This window comes from Corvus moneduloides, chromosome Z (assembly GCF_009650955.1).
Source record: "Corvus moneduloides isolate bCorMon1 chromosome Z, bCorMon1.pri, whole genome shotgun sequence".
Lineage (NCBI taxonomy): Eukaryota > Metazoa > Chordata > Aves > Passeriformes > Corvidae > Corvus > Corvus moneduloides.
In genome coordinates, this window is record NC_045511.1 from 4497210 (window position 1) to 4520614 (window position 23405).

Here is a 23405-nt window from a genome sequence, read left to right on the forward strand (position 1 = left end):
TGCACTGGATTTCAGGGGAGGAAGATAGAAAAGGAAGAATCTGCAGACAGATTCCAGAGCATGTGCATGGCCTGGGTTCAGATGCTTGCCTGCTGGGCATCCCAGCAGACTGCATCCTCTGGAGCAGTCAGAACCTGGAGCCATACAGGAACAGCCAAATCACCCTCCTGACTGTAGTTTTGCAGCCCTTGATAGTGTCTGAGCAAGAGAAAACACTTGGCTCTTTCATGAAGAATGAAAGAAAACTCCTGTTGGGCTTGACAAAACCTTTACTTTGCTGATTTTAAATTAAATATTTTGTTACCTGTTTCAGGATTTATAATCAAAGGGTTTATTTATTTTTTCCTTTTTTTCCCCCTTTTTTTCCTTTATTTTTTTTTTCCTTTCTTTTTTTACACAAATTTGAAAACATTTGTGGTATCCCACTACTTCTAATTTGGTACATAAAATGTTTAGAATCAATTGCCCAGCCCTAGCGGTAACAGGCAGGGAAAAAAATTCTTCAGCAATGGTAGGGATATTAACAGCAAGGCCCTAGAAAAAAAGTAAAAAAAAAAAAAAATCATGATGCTATGCTCCTTTGTGAGGCTATTTGCAGACAGCAAAATGCAGATAAGGCTGCAGTGGCACCTGGCTTTAGTTAGGATAGGCACTGATGGCAGTGAAGACACTTGCACAGACTTTTGCTTCTACTGGCAGACACTCCTACCTTCTGTGTGTTTGCTCTCCTGTCACAGGTGTTGCATGGCTTTATTGGCTATTACTCATCTCACAGTGCTGTTTCTTCAGGGATGTCCTTTTACCCAAATGAAGCACAAGCTAGCTATCATGATACAGATAGTTTTATGTGCCATTGACCCACCTATCCTGCCTCACTACTGGAATCACTTACCTGACTTACTTCTCCTGTCTCCCAAGGGTATTTTGACAATTAATTATTTTGAATTTGCAAACATTTTCACCCCCATTTTTTTATCATTTATGATGGAATTGCATATATATCTGAGAATGGTGCAGTGCCTGTAAAACCTGTCAATGCTCTGATTTCTGTGATTACTCAATAACATGCTTACACTACAGCTATCAAGACCTTAATTTTCTGAAGCAGAGGGCTTGCTGTTGTAAATCTGAAATAGGAATTTGAAAAACATTCACTTAAGTTGTCACAGTGTTTAGATAGCTGTTGATCAGCCTGTTCGCTACATATATTTTAACAGCAGTGTTCTTCAGCAAGCAAACTCAACAAGCCAGAGACCTTCACACTCTTCCCTTTGAGTAGCACTCTCATGTTGCAGCACCAGTAAGCTCAGTTTACATCCCCTTACCAAAGTATAAGATCCAGATCCAATAGCACTTACCTCTTTGGAGTACTATGTTGCATTCATCGAGTCTCCTGATTCGTGAACCCTCCAAATGCCATGATAGGCAAGGTGTGAGATGCAGAGCCCTTCTGCCAGCAGAGCCAGTTTTCTGGAAGAATAAAATAGCATATCTGAGCACCAGCTTCCAGATGAGGCAAAACAAATGATATTTACACTTAGAGAACTACTCCAGCTCCCTTCTGTTGTTTGCAAAACACTTCCATAGGAAAGAATAAGAGAGAAGTATTGAAGAGGAATATAGAAAAATTAAATATTTTAGCTGCTTAACTTATATCATTATAATTAATCATTATTTAACATAGTTTTATATCATGTTAGCAGTCTGCAGCCTTTGTCACGAACAGCTGTTCATTATACTAATCACTCAAAGCAGGGCTAAAAGTAGTTGCCATTTGAATGAGATTTGGAGTGCTGATGGGGAAAAGGAGGCTGTAGTGGAAGAAGTGGAAAATGGTGGTACTATCAATGCTGGAGAAGTTACCACAGTCCATTTGGTGTCTGATATCTGAAAAAGTGAATTATATGGAATATGCAGCCATATGCAAACAACATCTTCTGCGTTGCAACCAGCACATCCTAGCACAGTTCTCCTGGAATACTTCTGCAGCTGCCTTTTACCAGAAGCCACTGAAGGCAGCTTGAAAAAGGGATTTCAGCTGCTATTTTTCTTTCTTTTTTGTGTACTTATTTTTTTGTCTGTTCTGAAGAAAACCAGAATGCTTTCGTATTGAACAATGATATATATTTCTTCACATAAAATAAAAGCCTTTTTGGTATTTTCTACAGATTGCTTGGATTCAAAGCCCAGCTTCAAGATTCCCAGTTGTTTCAGCTGGTGTAACAACCCTTTCTCATTTCCCTTAGCATGCTACTATTTTTCCTTGTCAGGGAATTGCTTTGAAAATAAGCAAAAATAAACAATTTTTTTTTCTTCCCCCATTGAGTCATCTGAATGGCCAAGTCACAGCCCTTTGTCAGCCCTATTGAATATTCGTCCTTCAGCATTTGCTCTCACTGAAGGCAAACATGATATTGCTAACTTCTTCTGGTAACAGCAATGTTTGATGCTTCACATAAAGGCACAAAAATCTCATTCCGGAGGACAGATCCTCAGCCAAAAACACTGGGGGTTCTTCCCAGCACTTATGGCACATATAAATAATTATAGAGAGCTGGTGTTTCCGACTTTATCCCGCATCCCTTAAGAGCCTGTAATTTTGTAAAAGGTAAAATGACAAGTGCCAAGACAGTATCATTCTTTTAGGCTTTCTCCAGCCACAAAGACTAATTTATGGAATAGAGGTGAGCTACTACAACTGTGCAAGGAATATTTCTTGGGAAGACTCTGTGGCATCTGAATTCCTATCAAAGACACACCTCCTAGATAATGAGGCCACAGAAACACAGTTCTTATGATTCTGGTAACTAGAAAAAGAAGCAGAATTTCAGTGTTCGGTATTTCTGACAATACAGAACTAAAAAGAATAACTCTAAAGTGCTAGTGTGTTTTCTTAGTGCCATGAATGTTATGATAATTGCATTACCCCAAAAGATCACTTTACTCAGACCATAATTTTCTATGCAATTTTGCATTTTGCTGATAATAGAGATTCATATATAATAGAGACTGTTATTAACTGCAGGTAAATGTCATGCCTTTCATTGCCACACGACATCAGAACAGAAAGGGAGAACAGCATTGTGACAGGGAATTTAAACATTCTGGGTACCAGGTTCACAAATCTGAGGCATATTGTGCAGAGTTTGTCAAATTATTTCAGATCTAGTGCCTTGCTTCTTTTCATAATGTCCTATAAAATTCTAGCCAATTTTAAAAGTATAAATTATTCCTCAACAATGAGGTAAGAATCACTTCAGAAGGGTAAAAATTGAGCTATTCAAGCTTAGATATATGGCCTATGGGAACCTTTTGGATCAAACATTTGATTGGAAATCACTATGATCAGCTCTTAACCACTTGAGACTGGTCTGTCCATGCTGTGGACAGGCACCCACTACAGACATATCATGCAAACTGGAGCCAGGTATGTTACCATTGCAAGTACGGTACAAAAGCTGCCTTGCCTCCAGAGCCACCTCCCAAAATGCCACAAGAAGAGACACAATGGAGAAGGGGGCTCACAGGAAGGAATCAGGGAGGAGAACAGGGGGCCTTTGGTACAAGCCAGGCCAGACTCAGGTCCAAGGAGGAGCTTGGCTGATGGGCAAGTGAAGGGAGGGGTGATTGCCCACAGACTGGTGGAGAGGATGGCAGAGATCATCAGAACCAGTAGGAAAAGGACACCATAGAGGACATGAGCGCTGCAGAGAACAGCCCAAAACTTAAGCCAGATAAAGGTTAAGACTTCATCCTGAGTTTTGGTGTAGTGACTGCTATAATGAAGTGCTAGGGATTTCAGACCATTTCCAGTGTAATTCTACATGACTGAATCCAAGGAGAGTTTACCTGACTTTTAAAAACAAAATAGCAAACGAAAAGTATTCCCTTATTAAGACAATAGTAATAAAGTGGAATCCCTGCAGAACACCTTGGTTAGATAAACCAAACAATAATCAAACAAACCACCCACCCCAGTGTGCACAGCCTTTAATTTAACCCATTGAGACTGACTGAATTTGTTCTTATGCCCTTGCCAAGAGACTGGAAACAGACTGCTGCAAGAAAAGCAATTAGTAAGATGACATAAAACCCAGCCTTTCATTTCCTGGAGAGTAATGTAGACTAATACAGAGTGGAAAAAAATCACAGGTGGAATAATTCTGTTGTCACCCACAGCAGAAGTAAAAAAGCAAAACAATAAAAAATGATGTTTAGAGGAAAATCAGAAGAAAATCCTGCACTTCCTCCCACACTAAAGTAAGCCAACAGAAATAAAAATAATACTTATAAATGCTTTATTGCATCTTTTGGATGCCACCCCTCTTTATCAATAACTGGTTTGACACTGGCACTCAGAATTTTCCATGAATCTGTCTACAGACAGGCAGTTCTTTTGTCCTCAACTCTGCAATCCTCCCTGCTTGTTCATTTACACTGAGGGAATCCTATAGTCTTTTTTCCCCATTCATTCTGCAGTGAGGTATTGTTTTTATTCTGGAAAGGAAAACCTGTCAGAATCAGTACAAAATGGAAAAATGTCAGGTGACAAAATCATAAGGAATATAGGGTAAGGGAAAGCTAAAATATTTTAAAGTGTGTTAAACACTTAGCAGCCCATTGGCAGCCGCTTAAAAAACAAACAAACAAACAAACAAACAAAGAAAACAATAAAACAACAGATTAGTCTGTTGCTTAGAAGATGTTTTAAACTGTAACATAAATTGAATATAACTTATTTTCCCCTTGTCTGAAGCAAACAAGTTTATGATCCCCAGGGTAGATCAGTTATAAATAAACCAGCTTCAACACTTGCTCACCAGAAACTGCAGAGATCATCACTTTGCGAGCAAAATCCCTCTAGGTATTATCAATTAAGCAATGAAGCTCAGAAAAGTAAGAAGATCAGTGAGTCACAGAAGAAGTGGGGTTATTTTTGAAAAACTGAGATTTCTCAAGGATGTTTCACAGGAAGATTTTTTTAGACTGAGAGGGAAGTAATGCCAGAAGAGCTAATCATTCAGCAGTGTAAGATAGCAGGTAAGCTGGCTCCTTCTGTACAGAAAGCCTCCATTTACAGTCTGATGATGTGCCATAAAACAGTGTTCTTGTTTATCAGCCAACCTTTCTCCCAAAATAAGTACCAAGTTGGAGACATCAGGTTAACTTTTCTGAGTTACTGTTACTTTGAGATCAAGATCAGAGTGCCACTTGAAAGTATTTCTGAAGATTAAAGTAAAATTTAAAAATTCTGAGGGTGATCAGAGTGTCCTGACCAATTTGAATTATTTTATTGAAAAAGAGCCTGGAAATATGAACAGGACAAAAGGTGATTCCTTTCCTTCTATTTTAAAAATAGTATCAAAGGGATTTCAGACAAAACAATTACAGAAAAATAGATATTCAACTTTGTAAATGTTCCACTTGTTTAATGTAAAAATTAACCACTACTTAGATGTTTCTAGGTGTATTTGAGCTACAGATCACAGCAATGAGCACAGTGCCTATTTTCAATAGGCAGAAAGGAAACAAAGATTTTTTTCATTTAATTCATCATTTATAGCTTGCTTCAGAGATTCCACAAAGAAATGTGTTCTGGCCATCCATGTTGATACCGAGAAGAGCAGCCCCTGCATGCCAGACTCTTACTGACTTTGCAACTCAGTATATCACAAGCTGCAACGACTTTTGCCCATAGCAGAAAATAAGAAATGGAGTCTTAGGTCTGGCTTGTTAGTTTCTCTATACTCACAAATTGTGGGTGTGTTTTATTCAACTTCACTACTGATGCCGCAAAAACTTTGTCCTTGCTCTCATCAGCTGTTGTGTGTACAAACCTGAACACCTCTGACACTGCTGCAGTGACCCAAACCCTAGCAAAGCTCAGCGTGTCAGAGCAGGAAAAAAAAGTAACAAGAAAATAAAATGGTCTCCTCCAGAACAGAAGAGACAGGACCTGATCTCTTCTGCAGTGTCCAGCCCAGGGACTTGGTAGCTGCTCAGGGACAGAGTGGTGGCAGAGCTGTTCTGTCCCAGGAGCTGAAGCTGAGACACTAAGCAATGACAGTCCCCTACATACCTCTTCTGTGGCATTTCCCATTGAGACACCAGTCATGGGACTTCCACTGGCTGATTCTTCTTTTCAGGTGTAAGTCTAAAAGCAGATGGGGCAGGGGGTAAAGGGCTGAACAGGAAAGCAGAGCAGGTTTCCAAACCCTCCTGTATTTCACAGGAAAGTGTCTAGTGTCACTGGTGTTCATGTGCTTTTTTTTCAGGTCCCTTTTCAACATATTTTCGCCAAACCAGCCTGTCAGACCTCTAGTTTCTAACTTGTCTCAGATAAGTCACTTTTTGAAACAGGATGACAGAAAAGTAATAAAAATGCAGAGCCAGAAGGGACTTTAAGTCCTATCCTGTCCATCCTTCTGTAAGAGCAAATTGCAACCAAGCCACCTCAGAGCAATGCTTTTTTGCTGTGATTTCTCTGCATGGCTTGTTCTAGTGCACTGTTTCTTGGCAGCAGGAATCTTTTTCTTAACAATTCTTTTATTCCCCAGATAAGCTCAGTTTTGTCTTGTACTATCCCACCAGAATTAGTCTTTCTTTTCTTCTATAATAAACTTTGATAAATCAGAAAACAAAACAAGGTCTTGTAGGTTTGTTCATTCCGCTTTTCTCCAGAGACAGCTTTTCCTACCACGTGTTGTTTTTTCTCAGACTGTCTCTATTTGCCCATATTTTTCTTTGACTATACTCCTCAAAACTTAGGAAACTTTTTGAATAAGTCTTCTCTACTTCCAAGATTATGTTATGTGAGCTGCTCCATATATACTTCCCTGCTGAACTCCTGCCAATAACTCCAGTTATTCCCAGTTCTATACCTGAAAAGTAATTTTTTTGTCTGTCAGTTGCAGTTGTCCTCTCTGAATTTCATCTTCTTCATGTCATCTCTCCAGATTATGAAGCTTATATGTCATCTAGCCCTGTTCCCTATTCTTCTTCAGAAAGGCTCTCACTTTGGTGTCAGCTTGCAAGTCACTCTCTGGACATAAATCAGGACATATAACCTGTGGTGCCCACTTGAATTCTCCTGTAGACAGCTTTCTTCAAGTACTTTCCCTGTTAACTTGTGAAGTCATTCATACTGAGTTACCTTTTGCACCTATTTTTCAAGTCTCTCTTTTTCACAATGTCATATGAGACAGTATACAGAGCCTCTCCAGTGCCTGTTTCTGCCCATCTAGTACTGTAACACTGGTGGGCAGTGAACAACCTGTGCTGGCTTCCATCTTTAGTTTATTGGCACCAAAGTTCTCTTGAAATGATTGAAAGTACTGGAACAAATATTATACCGCATACTGAAAGCAGGCAGACTGACTGTCATCCTTCTGTTACTGCTAATCTTTGACACTTCATCCCTTGAAACTAACACAGCCGCAAAGACTTTCCTATGCATTTTTTTCTCCAAATCGTCAAAACAAAAAATTAGTATCCCAAGACCTGCCTTGCATGGAGAAAAATGGACTCTCAAACTCCAACAAACCCATAGCAAAAAATTGTATTACGTTACTCTGTAATGTGACAGTTCAAAGGTGCTATGCAGAAACTATGACTCAAATTTGAGTTTATCAATTCTATGCCTAAACCAGCAATGCAATAATACACACAGTGTGTGTGCTGAAAAGAAGCTAGAGAACAAACAGAAAAGATCCTAATTTCTGTGAATCACCACAGCCAATGAAGCTTTCAGAGGAAACATACAGAGTTTGACAAAAAGGAACTTCCTTCAAGCAGAGTAAAAATCATTAGGAATTAGTGGTTTCATTAGAAAAAGGGGATTCAGAAAAATGGAGGAAGATGATTACTGAACAGGAAAACAATATTAGGGAAAAAGAAAACAAAAACAAAAACAAACCAGAGAAGAATTGGAAGAGGGTAGCACTGAAGGTATCTGAGAGAAGAGTGCCCACAGTTGCTCGGCATCAGTGACATTGTCTGGGCTCTGTGAAGTCCAAGCTGCAAAGTTAACACATACTTTAAAAAATATTAATGGCAATTAAATGTTCTGAACAAGGCAAAGATAGCAAGTTCATGGGGTTTTGTGTCATATAGAGCATTCAACCTTCTATCTCTTTTGAAACAACACTACATCAGCTCCATTTCTTCCCACTTTCTACAATGTGATAACATCTATCTAGCTCTTATAGCTTACTCTCCTCAGGCTCTCAGTTAAGGATGTACAGCAAATCAAACCTTCTCTGTTGGCCTTCAGTTCTTTTGTGTTTGACACACAGACATGCACGATTTTGGATAAAGAGTCAGACATCTTCCTCCTTACTGAATGCATAGTGAACACCTAAACTGTGGGTTAGGTGAATTACAATAAACTGAAACATCCAGTACCTAGTTGTTCTTTTTTTTAATGGTTCAGACAAATTCAGTGGTACTTGTTATCTGGTAACTATAAAATTCTGTATTTTCATTCTAAGAGATGGTGAGGTACACCAGGTCACATTCAGTCTGCAGTTGCCCCACAATACAAGCAGTGTCTCTGGTATCTTCAAGTTCATCAAAGCAGCACTTTTAGAGCAAGAAACACTTCAGTACTATTACAGGGTACTTGTACAAAAGTTGTGCCCAGAAGTTCAGGGACGTACATGAACCAAATCAGTTTTCTTCATGAAGACCTTGTGCCATGAGAGAAAGACAAACAACGTAGAAGAAAGGGATAAGGCAACAGAAGCAACTAATACAGGAATCCTCCTAGCTGAGCAAATGCAGGAAACTCCATGATTTTCTGTAGGTAGAATTAAGCTAAAGTAAATTATTATATTGGTATAAAAAGAGCTGGAGGATGGCAGAACAGCCATTTGTACAAGGTAATGGAACACAGGTGAAAATACATTCAATAATGTGAGAAGAGGCAGGATAGACAAGGAAATCATACAGCTATTTGCATGGTGCACATGCGGTTAACCCACAGATACATGACTGCAGAACATTTATATACGTGTGTGTACATGTGTGTGTACATGTGTGTGTTTGTGTTATATACATGTACATATGTGTATGTATTTGTACAACTCCATTTCCTTTAAAGAAATGATTCTCCATTTAAAATATTACACACACAACAGCAAGATAACAGCATGTGCATTATTCTGAAAGTGAAGTCATATAAGATCTTCACTGTCCTTTCTTGGTTTGGAAGAGTATCTTTACTAGTGACCATGCTGGACCTGTGGCACACTGAGAAGGTGGTGCCTCTTCCTATGAAAATCCCCTACAGTCCCATGCACTTTCGAAGTCTGCCTGTTTCTCTTCTACTGAAATTTCGAATCTGCACAGCACCATAGTAACTACTCAATGACAGTTTAAGAAGTGCAAATGGTACTAGCTGCAGGGGTCAACAGGCTTCACACTTGGGACCAAGTGCTTACTGAAATCTGCAAGAAAGAAGTTAAATAAGTAAATTCGAGCTCTGACACTGCAGTGCACCTCAGCCCTGCAAAATCCTGTGGTAAATACCCACACAAATCCTGTGGTAAAGCCACACACAGAGATAGCAGCCTTTTAACTTAAGAGGGAAGTTTTGAGGGGCACCTTTCAGCTCCGGTTCTACAGATCTTACTCCCTGTCTCACCTTCCCTGCTGAAAGCCTGTGAGTGCTCAGGCAGCAAAAGCAGGAACTAAGGCATAGCCACCTCCTGCTGTTAAGCCAATCTCAAAAGACTTTTTTCCCCCTTCCCTTTGTCTCCAAAGCAATAGTTGAGCTTCAACAGATATTCCCAATGAGCAGGGATTTCTGAGGACAATAACTTGCAGTAAGTCAGGCTGCAGGGATTGTAGCTGTGCTACCCTAAAGCCTGTAAAGTGAGGGGCTCAGTGGGCAAGCCCTACTGTAACTTAGTGGAATCTACAGTGACTGAAAGCACAAGGAAAAACATCCTGCAAATCACAGGTCTGGAAAAGTGGATATAGAACACGAGCAAGAGACAAGAACCTGAAATGTTCACCCTTTTTCTCCATAGGTTTGGAAAGTAGAGCATATACTAACATGAGCAGACAGGTTCCCATACACCTGCATAATTCTTGAAGAATTTCACATAATTCCAGAGGAGGCTAAGCAGATCTGAGTGTGCTCTAACCACCCAGATCACCCCTGGAAGTTGAGTGCATTCAGCACCTGAAAGAGTAGTTCTCCCTTCTTCTCCCTAGGGATGCAATCAGTCCTTGAGTTTGCAGTTTCTCAACTGGCGTTTTAATAAACAGAATAGAGAGGCACCTTCTTTTTTCTTAAACATAGTTGTGCTAGATAAATGATATTAAGCACTCATCTGTGTGAAGCTAGGAATAAATCTCCACAACTGGTTAGCCAGGAAAAAATAGTTCAAAATAGTGCATTACGAGACTATACAGAACACTCTGATTGCTTATCACTGTCATGGTGTAGTGGTTTGGTCCAAAATACTCATTACTGTTTACCTTCTGTGAGGTAAGAATTAGGAGAAACGCAAAGCAGGCACCAAACATGAAAGAATATAAAGAAGTTTATAGACCTAAAAGACCTAAAAGAAGAAAAAAAATCATACCACACCTTCAGAACACTTCTCCTTCCCCCACCTTTCTCCCTTTCTCAGTGACAATGTAAAAAAGACAACTCTTGAGATGTTCAGTCTGTTTACCACTTCCATAACAACCTTGTTCAGTCCATTTAGGAAGAGGAGTCTCTCTTGCCCATGCTATGAAAACATTATCACAACGAGACAGCTGCCCGGGTTGGTTCTCTGCTCGCATGTGATTCCTTCCCACGACTTGCAGCTTTTCCCACAACTGTTTTCCAGGGTCCACTCTTGAATTACTGGGGTACAATTTTAAGGTTGAGCCATTCAGAAACAAAAGTTCTCTTCACCCATATCTGGGAGCATTTCATCTCTAAGAACAGAGGCCCTTCTCCTTCCCTGGGAGCAAAGGGTCCTCATCTTCATCTCTAGGACTATCTCTGGGAGCATCTCTAGGAACAGAGGTCTTCTTTTCCATTTGGAGCAAAAGTCCTCATCTGGTCCATCTCTCCCTGTTCAAACTTCTCATTAAATTACAGCTGCTTCAGCATCTGCCTATCTCAGCGCAGGTGCTTTTGCTCACAAATACAAGTTGAATGCTCCACCCCCCATGCCTTCATGAAATTACAATGGGTACTCGGATGCATCATAGCTTCACAACAGAATTTCAGCTTTAAGCATCTCCTCTTTCTTCTCCCTCAGGTTTTCAGCTCTTCACAGCACGAAAAGGGTTAATCTCACCTAGGCCATGCAGCTGGAATGTGGCTTATCGCTGTTGGTCACATGATCTGTGCCGGGCATCGGTGCAGCTTCAGCTGAATCTTGGCCGCACTGGAGAGGGGGAGCTGAGCCGCTCCGACTGCCCACAACAGGGCTGTGGGGGGGTTCCGCGGGTGGAACAGGGCCCATCGGCTCCAGGATGGCCGTGGCCTGGCCCCCACACGGGCCCTGCAGCCACCTGTCCCAGCACCGGAAACGAGAGAGAGGTGTGAGGGGGGTTTGTCTACTCTTAAATGTGGATCACAGAGGTGGTCACAATTTTAAGTGGCTTAAAGAATTGTCCATATTCAAACTGGCCAGCTGATAGGTTCTATCAGGTCACAGAGGAAGCTGTAAGCACCCCTTAGCAAGGACATCCCCTTCCGGGACTATGCTTGCTAACCCATGACAAATGGTATAGCATAGTTTGGGTCAGCCGTGGCCAGGTCGGCCATGGCGTGGCTTGGCTGAGATCTCAGCCGCTTCTGCTCGCTGGACACCTGGCACAGCCCCCTCAGTGCAAGCTGGGCTGGCCAGGAGACAGCCACCCCGGAGCCCCCGCAGCCCTGTTCCATCCGCAGTCCTGCTCCGTGCAGGTGGCCCTGCGGCTCAACCAGCCCCTCCCACTGCAGCTGCTGAAATAAAATGCTACACCAAAATGAGCTGCAGCCGCCACCTGGCAGAAATTAGGTGACCAACAGCAAAAGACGAATTCCAGCTGCAAGGCCTGGGTGAGATTCACTCTCTTAGTCCCGAAAAGACGAAGCCTGTAGACATCAATCCTCTCCCAAGTCAGAGGAAGAGGAAAGGTGAAGGCACATGAAGAAAACTCCATAAAGACACCAAAGTCAGTGAAGCAGGAAGAGCTGAAATCCTGAGGGAGGAGAAAGAGGAGATGCTTCAAACCTGGAAGCTGAAATGCTGTTGTAAAGCTATGGTGAGGGACTATGATACATCAGAGTACCCGTTGTAATTTCATGAAAGCATAGGGTGGTTGGAGCGTTCAAATTGCAAATTGTGAGCAAAAGTATCTGTGCTGAAACAAGCAAATGACTGTAACTGTGAGCAAAAGTACCTGTGCTGAAATGAGCAAATGTTGAAGTAGCTGTGATTTGATGAGAAGCTTCAACAGAGAGAGATGAAAGTGATGAAGACCCTTGCTCCCAGGGAAGAAGAAGACCTCTCTTCCTAGAGATGAAGATGATCCCAGAGATAGGTGAAGAGAACCTTTGCTTCTAAACAGCTCATCCTTAAAATGGTACCCCAGTAGCTCAGGACTGGACCCTCGAAAGCAGTTGTGAGGAAAGCTGTAAGTCAGGGGAAGGGATGTTGGGGTCCCTCCCCTGCCGTGTAGCCCTGGGAGAGGGGCCCTGAGGGCACAGACACGGGGCTTCCCTGCCCCTGCTCAGCCTCGTTCCCATTGGTTGGTTTGTGTTCCCTGCGCGGGCAGAAGGACCCTTGGTCCCGTGACTGGAACAGTTCCTGGGCAGAGCTCCGGCCATGCGGCTGGAGAAATAAACATCTCTGAAACATCTAGCAAGAATCTGTCTGTCCGTATATATTTCCTTTCCACGGGACTCCTGGTTTGATATATGCGTGTTGCAGTATCCCCACTGCAACAAATGGTGGAGAATTGAGAGCAGAACGATCCCCGATCCCTAAGCGACTGATTTGTGTGAGTAAACCCTGGAAACTTTGGATTCCTCTTCTTGGTTTTGCTTTGCTATTCCGTATCTAAACTATGGAGGAACCGTGGGAAGACTCTTGGCTCTCAGAGCCGCATATGGACATTTATCTTAAACTTAAAACGATTCTTGAACAACGATTTGTAAATTTTAGCTTGATTCAAGCTCAGAAAGAACTGAAACACTTCCTGGCATGGTTGTTTAAGAACTTTTTCTATGTTTCTTGGGATTTAATTCTTACCAAGGGCTTCTGGAAAACCGTTTGGACACAGTTAATATTTGAGTCAAAATATATGCCGATGGAAGAATATTTTCGTGAATATTATTTAGTTACCGAGACTGCTGAGCAATGTCAGCTGTGTCCTGGCGAAGGGAAGCCTGGCTCAGGGACCGTGCGGCCCAGGCCACGTGCACCGAGCGCTCTCCGAGTAGCAGCGAGGCAGTTCCCGTGCGCGGGCGGAGCCACGCGAGCCGCAGTGTCGGTGGTGGAGCGAGGCGCGGCGGGACCCGGCGGTGCCCGCCCGGTCCTGTGCAGCGCGTGGTGGAGCGAGCCCCGGGAACGCCCGACCGAGAGGGGCGGCGCGCGGGCGGCGGCGGGCGGCAATGGCGGTGGAACGGAGCCGCGCCCAGCCGAGACACGCGCTGGAGCAGGGCTCGGGGGGGTCATCGCTCGGGGGCCCGGCCGAGACGTGGGTGCAGCGCCCGGCAGCGGCAGCGAAGCTGCGACCAGAGGAGGCGACGCACGGAGAACTGAGCGGCGCGGCCCGGCCCGGCCCGCGCAGCCCCCAACGCGACCCCGGGAAGAGCACGCAGGCACCAGCAGCCCCGACAATTCCAACACGGGAGCGACCGAAGGAGAGAGCAAAGACGCAGCGAGACAGAAAACAGCAGCCACTCGGAAAAAGATCATAGTAACTAAGACCTTAGGGATAGTAAAATGGTATAATGTTAAGCAAAATTATGGTTTTATAACAAGGTGTGACAACCAGCAAGACATATTCGTGCATAGAACTGCTATTAAAAAGAATAACCCTGAAAAATGCATCCCAAGCTTGGGAGATGGAGAGGTGGTGGAATTTAATATTGTACTAGGGAGAAAAGGGTTACAAGCATCACAGGTCACTGGGCCTGATGGTGTTCCTGTAAAAGGCAGTATATATGCAAAAAATCGTAGTCATGTTAGACAGTATCTCTATTGTAAGTCCCCCCTACAGTCTCCCTTTCCTAATCCCACCTTTCCCTTTTATCCTATGTCCTATTACCCCCAGTGTATTCCCAATCCGTTTTTTCACCCATGGTTTCCCTCACAAAACCATGCTTTTGCCAATTGTTTCCCCAAAAATCCCTTTCCAATGCCGAGTGGGGGATGAAAAGGGGGAGGGAAGAAGTTAAACCCTCTCCTGCCTCAGTTTCCCCACAAAGCATGCTCAGAGAATTCTGTCTCCCTTCTGTCAGCCCTAAGATGTTCCAGAGAATCTGTTTGGACATTTAAAGACTCAGGAGGGTGGCTTGTTTTGTTTTGAAACGGTTCTTGTTATGTTTATCCAGTTGTTTTCATTCTCCTTTTATTAAAATAAAACGGGTGAGGTGTTGGGGTCCCTCCCCCGCCGTGTAGCCCTGGGAGAGGGGCCCTGAGGGCACAGACACGGGGCTTCCCTGCCCCTGCTCAGCCTCGTTCCCATGGGTTGGTTTGTGTTCCCTGCGCGGGCAGAAGGACCCTTGGTCCCGTGACTGGAACAGTTCCTCCGCTGAGCCCCGGCCATGCGGCTGGAGAAATAAACATCTCTGAAACATCTAGCAAGAATCTGTCTGTCCGTATATATTTCCTTTCCACGGGACTCCTGGTTTGATATATGCGTGTTGCAGGATCCCCACTGCAACAAAGGGACTCTCACATGTGAGCAGAGAACCAACCGGGGCGGCTGTCTCGCTGTGATACTGAAGCCATGAGAGAACTGTTTCTTGTGGAGATGTCTCCATAGCATGAGCAAGAGAGACTCCTCTCCCTAAGTGAACTGAAAAAGATTATTATAGAGGTGGTAAACTGACTGAAAATCTCAAGGGTTGTCTTTTTACGTTGTCAGTGGGGGAAAGGAGAAAGGTGGGGGGAGGAGAAATGTTCTGAAGGTTTAGTCTGACTTTTTTTTTCTTCCTTTTAGTTCTGTTAATAAAGTTCTTTATATTCTTTTAAGTTTTGTGCCTGCTTTGCTTTCTCCTAATTCTTATCTCACAGAAGCAAAGTAAGTAAATAATGGATTTTGAACCAAAACCACTACAATCACACATGAAGTTTCTTCTTCTCCAGAAAATTCAAGAACTAGTGCTTTGCCTGCCCTGCCAAAACAACTTCATCTCTTGAGGTGTATTTGTTACATCCCAGAGCTTATAACTGATGTAAAGATAGGTTAAGAGTTTTGAATAGACACAGTAGAGGTAAGAATGAATGACGATCAAAAAACCTAATTAAACTGTTTTGGGAAAAGTGACAACTTGAAAGGGAAAATGATAATTTTTCAGCAATTTAACATGCTATTGTGATGAAAATTGCATTCTACATAAGATGAGAGAAGTAATTTTCAAATAAAAAACATCACTGAAGTATCAAAGCTTTCAATATCTGAAATGTAATTTATTTTTTCCATCTGATAACAGAGCATATTTGATCTTGTTGTTTGGAATATGATTCTATCTCAGTTAAAAATATCCTTTTGTTGAGGATTTATTCTTGAAAGATTAAGAGGATTTCAATCAGTTTTGTGGGAAATATTAAGACTTCCTTTTTTCTTTTCTTATCAATATTGTAATGATCTGCCCTGGTCATATCTGCACACCGGAAGACACTGGGCTATCTGCAATGCTGTCCATTATCTACATTTAGACTTGAAAGAGAAAACCCAGCTGTTTTGTCTCCCATTTAGGCATGGAAAACACTGTTACAATCTACTGGACACCAGCAACACAGAGGAAAACATTAATTTATGGAACCCTGTTTTAGGCTAATGCTACTGCTTTGTTTCCACAAAAGATGTGGTTTCTGCCTGCCCATTCAGGAGGCTGCTATGCTTCAGGAGATTGAGCCACCACTGCCCTGAGCTACCTACTACAAGGCTGAATTTCACCCACCTTGGAACATGGCTTTGACTAGATCCCTTTTTTTTCTTAAACAAGTTAAAATGTCCTGCTTCCCCGTATGGACTTTTATGGGTTGGCAGTGCCAGTGTCACCATACAAAGAAATACACTCTACCATGACATAGCCTGCCAAGACTTACCACCTGACGTGACCTTCCAAAGGATCCTTGCTCTTCCCTAGAGCTGTGGCTGCTTTCTCTAGAGCAGCTTAGCGGATGACATACACTCCTGAAGGGCCAAGAGAGGCACTGTGACAGCAAACTGCTTGTTGATGTGAGCTACTGGAATCTCCTAGAGGAAGGGAGAGTTTGGTAAGAAAGCTAGGTACAGGCAATGAGTATGTGGATCTCTGCTATGGCAATGCAAACATAGCAGTCAAATATTCAACAAGAAAAATTCTTTTCTGTCATGAAATATCTAAAAAAACTTTATCTTTCATGACATTTTAATGAGCACTGTTTTGCAATTCCCTTCTAGTCCTAATCTCATAGAATCGTAGAATCATCAACATTGGAAGATACCTACAATATCATTAAGTCAAACCATCCACCCAGAACCACCACTGTAACCCCTAAACCATCACCCAGCACTGGATCCAGATATGCCCTGAAACACCTCAAGGGATGGTGACTCCACCCTCTCCTTGGGAAACCTATTCCAATGCCTGACCACCCTAACAGTGGAAAAATGTTTTCTAATATCTAATCTGAATCTCCCCTGTCTCAGCTTAAGGCCATTTCCTCTAGACCTCTCACTGCAGGCACTGTAGGAGAGACCAGCCCCCACCTGGCTACACCCTCCTTTCAGGGGATTGTAGAGAGCGATGATGTCTCCTCAGAACTTCCTTTTCTCTCAGCTGTCCTTTATGAGACATATTTTCTAGACCCTTCATGAGCCTTACTGCCCTTTGCTGGACCCTCTCCAGGAACTCAATGACTTTCTTGTCATGAGGGACCCAGAACTGGACACAGGACTTGAGGTGCAGCCTCACCAGTACGAAGTACAGTGCCAAGATGATCACCTCCCTAGTCCTGCTGGCCCCACTAACCAAGATGTCACTGGCTGGGCACACCCTGGCTCATGTTCAGCCACTGTCAAGCACCACCCCCAAGTCCCTTTCTGTCCAACAGCTCTCAAGCCACTCCTCCCCCAGCCTGTGGAGCTGCCTGGGGTTGCTGTGACCCAATGCAGGACCCTGCACTGGGCCTTGTTGAACCTCCTGCAGCTGAGACCTCATCCCACTGACAGAGTCTGTCCAGGTCTCTCTGCAGAGCCTTCCTACCCTCAAGCAGATCAACACTCCCACCCAAGTCGGTCTTGTCTGCAAATTTACTGAGGGTGCACTTAATTACCACATCAAAGTCATCCATAAAGATGTAAAACAGGAATGGCGCTGATGCCTTAGATTTTAGCTTTCATATTTTTCAAATCCTGTACTGCCTAGAGTGTAACTCTGAAGTTTCTTGTAGCCTGTTAACTTCTGCTCTCTCATGTTAGGTAGACATAACAAAGCCTCTCCAGGCCTGCTCTCAAGGGACACTCAGTCCGTCCCAGGCCCAAAAAGTATAAACCAAAAGCCTCTAAAGGCGGGGCAAGCTTGGGGAAATTACATCATTCACTGAAGCTTTAACTGGAGAATTAACCCTGATATGCAAATGAACCAAACTTACAAAAGTGCAAAGAACGCATGTCCTGTCATCCATTTTGGGGTCCATCTTGGCAGTAGCCTCTGGCTCCCCAGGGTGTACCTTTGAAGGCCTTTCAAATAAATACCTACCTTTATTCCCTTATTCTTGTCTAGCCTCTGTTTTCAGGTGGCCTCTCAAGGCATCAGACCCAAAACTGAGCTTCCAGCTCCTCCTGTTTATTACCCTTACTGCATGCATTGGTGTAGATGCTTTTATTATGCATTTTTTTTCTGAAATGGTATTTCTGTCTTCTCTCTGGAAATTCCTACCCACATCTGGAACTGCTAATCCCACAAACCTCTGCTTGCTATTTGACTGGTTTAGAAAAATTTAGTGAAGGAGTGTCTTCCAACATGACACTGCCTAAAAGTCTTGTAAACATGATTAGTATTTATGAGATTATTGTCCCTCTGTAAATTAAAATATATTCCATATATATATGACATTTGAATCATAAATCAGCTCCTCTTTATCTGTATTGTCACATACAAAAGGAGAACATTAAAGACCATTTCCACATAACTAGCAAATTATGGGGCAAAAAAACCCTATGCCACTTCAAAATAAATGAACTCAAGCAGGATCTGTGTGCCAGTTTCATCAAATCTTTTAACTGTTGGACTCATTTCAGGAGATGCAGTAAAACAGCAAATGCCATACACACTCTTAGGTGACCTTCTAGATGCTGGAATGACATGTTTGAAGCCCTTCCTTTGACAGGTGGGGAACAACAAAGCCAGAACATACATCTTCCTCATCAGTGGGACTGTCTGTCCGTGGGGATATGCCAATTCAGAACTCCAGCTGCTTGGGAAGACAGACAGGGCTCTCATCCTTGGGCAGCGGTGGGTGTAAATGCACATAGCAAAAGCCATCAGCACTTTTTGATCATTCTTGCTATAGTTGCACAGGATCCTCATCAGAAACATGACACTGTCAAATAGTCTAGCAGCTTCCCTTGTACATCAGTGGGGCAGACAGAAGTTCCCCTGATACTAGACAGTTCTCTCTTTGATATTATTCATGCTGGCATCTGCTCTGGCCTTCATCCCTTGCTTCCCTGCAGTGATCTCTTTTTGGTCCATTTGTCTTGGGGCCTTGTGTCTTTGGGCAGTACATGGCAGAACTGCCTATCTCTGGGATGGTGCTGCCAGCCCCAGAGGAGCCATCGGCTCTGGGTGAGACAGGCCTGTGCCCACAAATGCTAAGGGCAGCTGTCATGGTCTGCATGCAGACCATGACAATAGCTCCTTGGCTGTTGACTTCAGTGATATTTCGTCTCTCCTTATCTTTCTGCTTAAGGCCTCACCTATCAAGGTCCTGCTGCAAACGGTTCTGTAGGCATCCTCCACCCGGCTTGCACAAAGAGAGCCCATATGCCTTGGACAACTCTAAAGACAGTATCTTCCTATCGCCACTGAAATCGTCTTCCCTGTTCCCTCCTATTCCCATGGTCAAAGTAAAACAAAAGGAGACTATTAAGGTGAGCTGTAATGGCTCTACTGGACACACCCTTGATTCCCACTCCCTTGGCATTACCATTGCTCAGCATCAGTACTAATGACTGTGTTACCAAATTGACCAGTTTCCCACTACCTGTAAATAAGCTTGAAGTCCCATCTGAAACATATATCAGGAACCCCTCTTTACAATGAAGAGAATCATGCAATATCTTTCACTCATTTTGTGAGCCTTCTGCGCTCTGCTGTGGTGATAGTTTTTCTGCAGGAAGTTTTCCCAAAAGCTGGGGCAGTCTCTCACCGTGTTTTTTGTTATGCCACCTGGGTGCTGTCTCAGGATACTGGACTTACACCAATGTCAGATGGTTTGCCCAGTCCGAGGTTCCTGGCACTCCCTAACCAGGAGAAGAAAAAAGGAGTGAGACCATTAGCATGAGCATTAGCATGAATGTGGCCAACTCTTACAACCTCACTCACTCTCTTTCATTCTCACAGGCACACCCAGACCCGTTGCCCTTTCCAACCACACACCAACATGCAGACACATGCACACACTCACTCCTGTTTCCTGGGTATTTGCTTAATGCATTCTATGACTTTCAAATGCCCCATAATGTGGCAAAGGCACAAATGTTCCACTATCTTCACCCAGAAAACCCTCGCCCTTCTCACATACAGGCTTTGAGAATACATTTTGGGTATGTTTTTAAATACTGTATTCAAACAGGTAACCTTTTCGCACCATACTTGATAAATGAACACTCATTATCATTTTGTCTCATCCATGAGAACAAATTTCTTACAGGGTTGCCACTTCCTTCTATTTCCTCAGTGCCTAAATATGATGGGAATTCAAATGTTATACAGGACCTTTTCCCATATTATTAACCTGCTCATTCCTGAGACTCCTCAAAATAGCAGGAGAAAAGGAATAAACACTGCTCATTCCTCAGACCCGCTGCAACAGAGCAGCAAGAGAAAAGGACTGAACACTTGTTTTGTAACACCTCATCCATTCAGCTAAGTCTTAAGTCATGGGAGCAGAAGAAATCCAGATGAAGTCTGGAGTACTGGATCATCAAAGGATGGGCAAAACAGCTTCATGACAAAATAAACTGTAGAAGAGCAGAAAGTTTTGAGATAGAGGAGGAAGAGGAACTGCAGTATTGGGGGATAGAGACCAGTTCAAAGGACATGACTGAAGTGGAACAGCAGTGCTTTTTTTTAACTTCTCAATAATCTTTTTCAGGATCATAAAAATCATAGAATACTTTGGGTTGGAAGGGACCTTAAAGATCATCTAGTTCTAATCCTCTTGTTGCCATGGGTGGGGGCACCTTCCACTAGACCTCGTTGCTCAAGTGACGCGGAAGAAATTCATATATTGTCATCCTTGTTCATCTCTTCAAATACTGTTAAGTAGACTGTAATATGTGAGCCTATATGGAGGTCAGAAAATTTAGGCCTGGCTTAATATATTTTTGTTTTTCAAGTCCCTTCTTAGTGTCTCTGCTGCTAATGATGTTAGTATTGGAAAGAGATAGATCAACACAAGGAAAATATAGCATCCATCTAGGAGTTCTTTTAAGGATCTCATGAGGTCCCCCTGTGAAAACTGGAAAAGATACATTTAAGGATTAGATTTCCTTAGATGCACATTCTACAGCTTCTGATATAACTCCCAAGCTCATGATGTTAATATAGTTTCATCAACAATATTATAAATGTCAGTGTAAAATCTTAAAATAAGAAAAAAAGCCACATCCCCCATTCGACAGACTGTTTTTTTCCTGAATTTCTGAGTCAGGAAATTGAGCTTCCTTCCAATATTTTGCTTTCAGCCAAATACTTCTACCTAAGATAAGAGAAAGATGCTGAGTTTGTTTCTACAACTTTGTTACATTGTTCAGAAAAAACATATACAAACCCAATATGTTTTAAGGGTTGAAGGCTTTTTTTGTATTTATTATGGCAACAAATACCAAAGAGAGGGATATTTAAGTCTTTCTCTGGAGTGGATTTTCTCTGGAACACACACTCCAGTTCACAGACTGTGCCTTGAACTTTTGCAGACTAGCAGTGAAAGTCAAAATTTCTAGAGTGAGCAGCAGGAATCCATTTACCATCAATAAACATTATAAATCTCTTGTGCACCTCTACCAGACTCCACTGAAATAACATAGCTGGATAGCTTGGAAAAAAAATCCTGCAAGTATTCATTACTGTATTTGCCTCTACACAAGCAGGAAAAATTCACAATAATATTTCCAGACCTGTTGATTAATTTTGACTAAACTATTACATGGTGTGGGTTTTATTAAACTGTCCATTTGGAAAATTAAATTGCTCTTCCCAATATAACGTCAAGTTTGCACCTGTAATCCACTTTTGAAATTCGTTGGACACAAGCCCTCTTTTAATGATAATACATTTAATGGGAATATTTCTCTTTTTCTTCAAAGACACACACATTAGACTAATTATTGCAATGACTATGAAAGAATAAATGCATTGCCAGCAATATGGAAAAATTGTGTTTCTACTAAAGAACATACTTAAAATATCTTAAAGTTTATTCACAAACATACTTCTAAATATTACTCTATATTTTTACATTTCAGAATGTATTTGGGGATAAGTCAGTGATGTTATTGTATATGCAAACTGTTGTGTTTTTGTTGTTTCTGAGTTACTGCAGGAAGAACACCACATGGAACTGTTTGAACTACTTGCTAAAAAGCAGTATTTTTCTGGTCTGTATTTTTTTTTTTTAGCTTATTTCAAAAATTAAAGAACTAGCAGAGATCTGACTGGAGCAAGCTGAGTTCAAGACTGTACAGCCAATAAACATGGTCCAGATCTATACAGTTTGCAGCAGGATGTCAGTACATATCTGTGCCTGAATTTCCCTGATAAGGACCCTGTGGGGAGAATCCTGACTGGATTGTTAAACCAGCAAAACAGAAAGAACTCAGTACGGAATTCAACAGCAGTATTCTGCATAACATGAAAGACTACTTCACTGGTCAGATGTCAGTGCAAAACAGAAGTTGAGAACTTGAACTATCTACTTCTGAAACTTCCTGCCCTCTTTGAAGTCATCCAGTGAAGATTATTCTGCAGCACTAATTATGTTCATGTTACAGGTGAAACTAGTAATTTAAAATTCTGAAGAAGTATTCTAAGAAACAAGGGGTGAATTTCTATCAAATCTCCACGATGTTATTAACCCATGCTCCCATTTTGCAGCTCTATAGGATGAACAGAATAATCCCCAGGCATACACACAAAATAATCTACAGCACATCTGCAGCAGGATAATATGCTATATTTCACTGATGTAATAGCAAGGAGTACTGAGCAACACCAATATATTCCACATTATTCAAGAAACATGCTGCTGCCAAACTAGGATATTGCATTTCAACCCAAATAGGGCCACAGCACATCAATCATGATGAATGCTAACTTTATTTATCTCTCTGTATTGCTGATGACTGTTCCTAAGGGTATTTTGTCTCAAGTAATTTCTCTGAAATTCCCCAGGGCCTTACTAATTAGGTTTAGTGCATTTGATGGCAACTTCTTTTGATGGAGGAGCTACTTTTAGTGGTAGGATTCTTTCCTCTAAAGTCAGAAGTTCTCCTTCAAGATGGGTGAGATGGTGAAACAGCAGGCAAAATTGTTATGGTAATAAATTAGGTTTGTTTGGGGCTTTTTTGCCACAAATATTTCAGCAATGAAGAACTTAATGTGAAAAATAGTCTACCCTCACCCTCAATAACTGAACAAAAAGTACAGGATATTAGGTTTGTAATGCATGGGATTCAGAGGTTTTCAGATAATCCCCATTATTAAAATGACAAGAAAAAGGTTTTGACTTTATATCAACACAGACAGTAAGTCGTGTTACAGTGGTATATTTTGTGATAACATAACATTTTGTACTTTATTATTATCTAATGTGTTTTATTTTAGTATAACTGTATGTTTCAGGAAGAGCTGTTGAGATTAATGGAAAAAAAGCTCACTGATGACAGCAGGAATTATGTAATATAAAGCACAAAGCACTCATGCTATGTTACAAAAGAGGAGCCCACTCACAAATGGAAGTTTTTAG

At 42.1% G+C, this 23405-nt stretch overlaps 1 long non-coding RNA gene across 1 annotated transcript in view; it reads right to left on the reverse strand.

Annotated features, from left to right (window-relative positions):
- Positions 1-19674, reverse strand: part of LOC116438168 — a 29360-nt gene extending 9686 nt beyond the window's left edge. The window contains exons 1-2 of the long non-coding RNA XR_004237616.1: positions 19587-19674; positions 1359-1470 (exon numbers count right to left, since the gene is read on the reverse strand). This is a non-coding gene — a long non-coding RNA (uncharacterized LOC116438168). The remainder of the gene's footprint in view (positions 1-1358; positions 1471-19586) is intronic.
- Positions 19675-23405: the final 3731 nt, after the last annotated feature.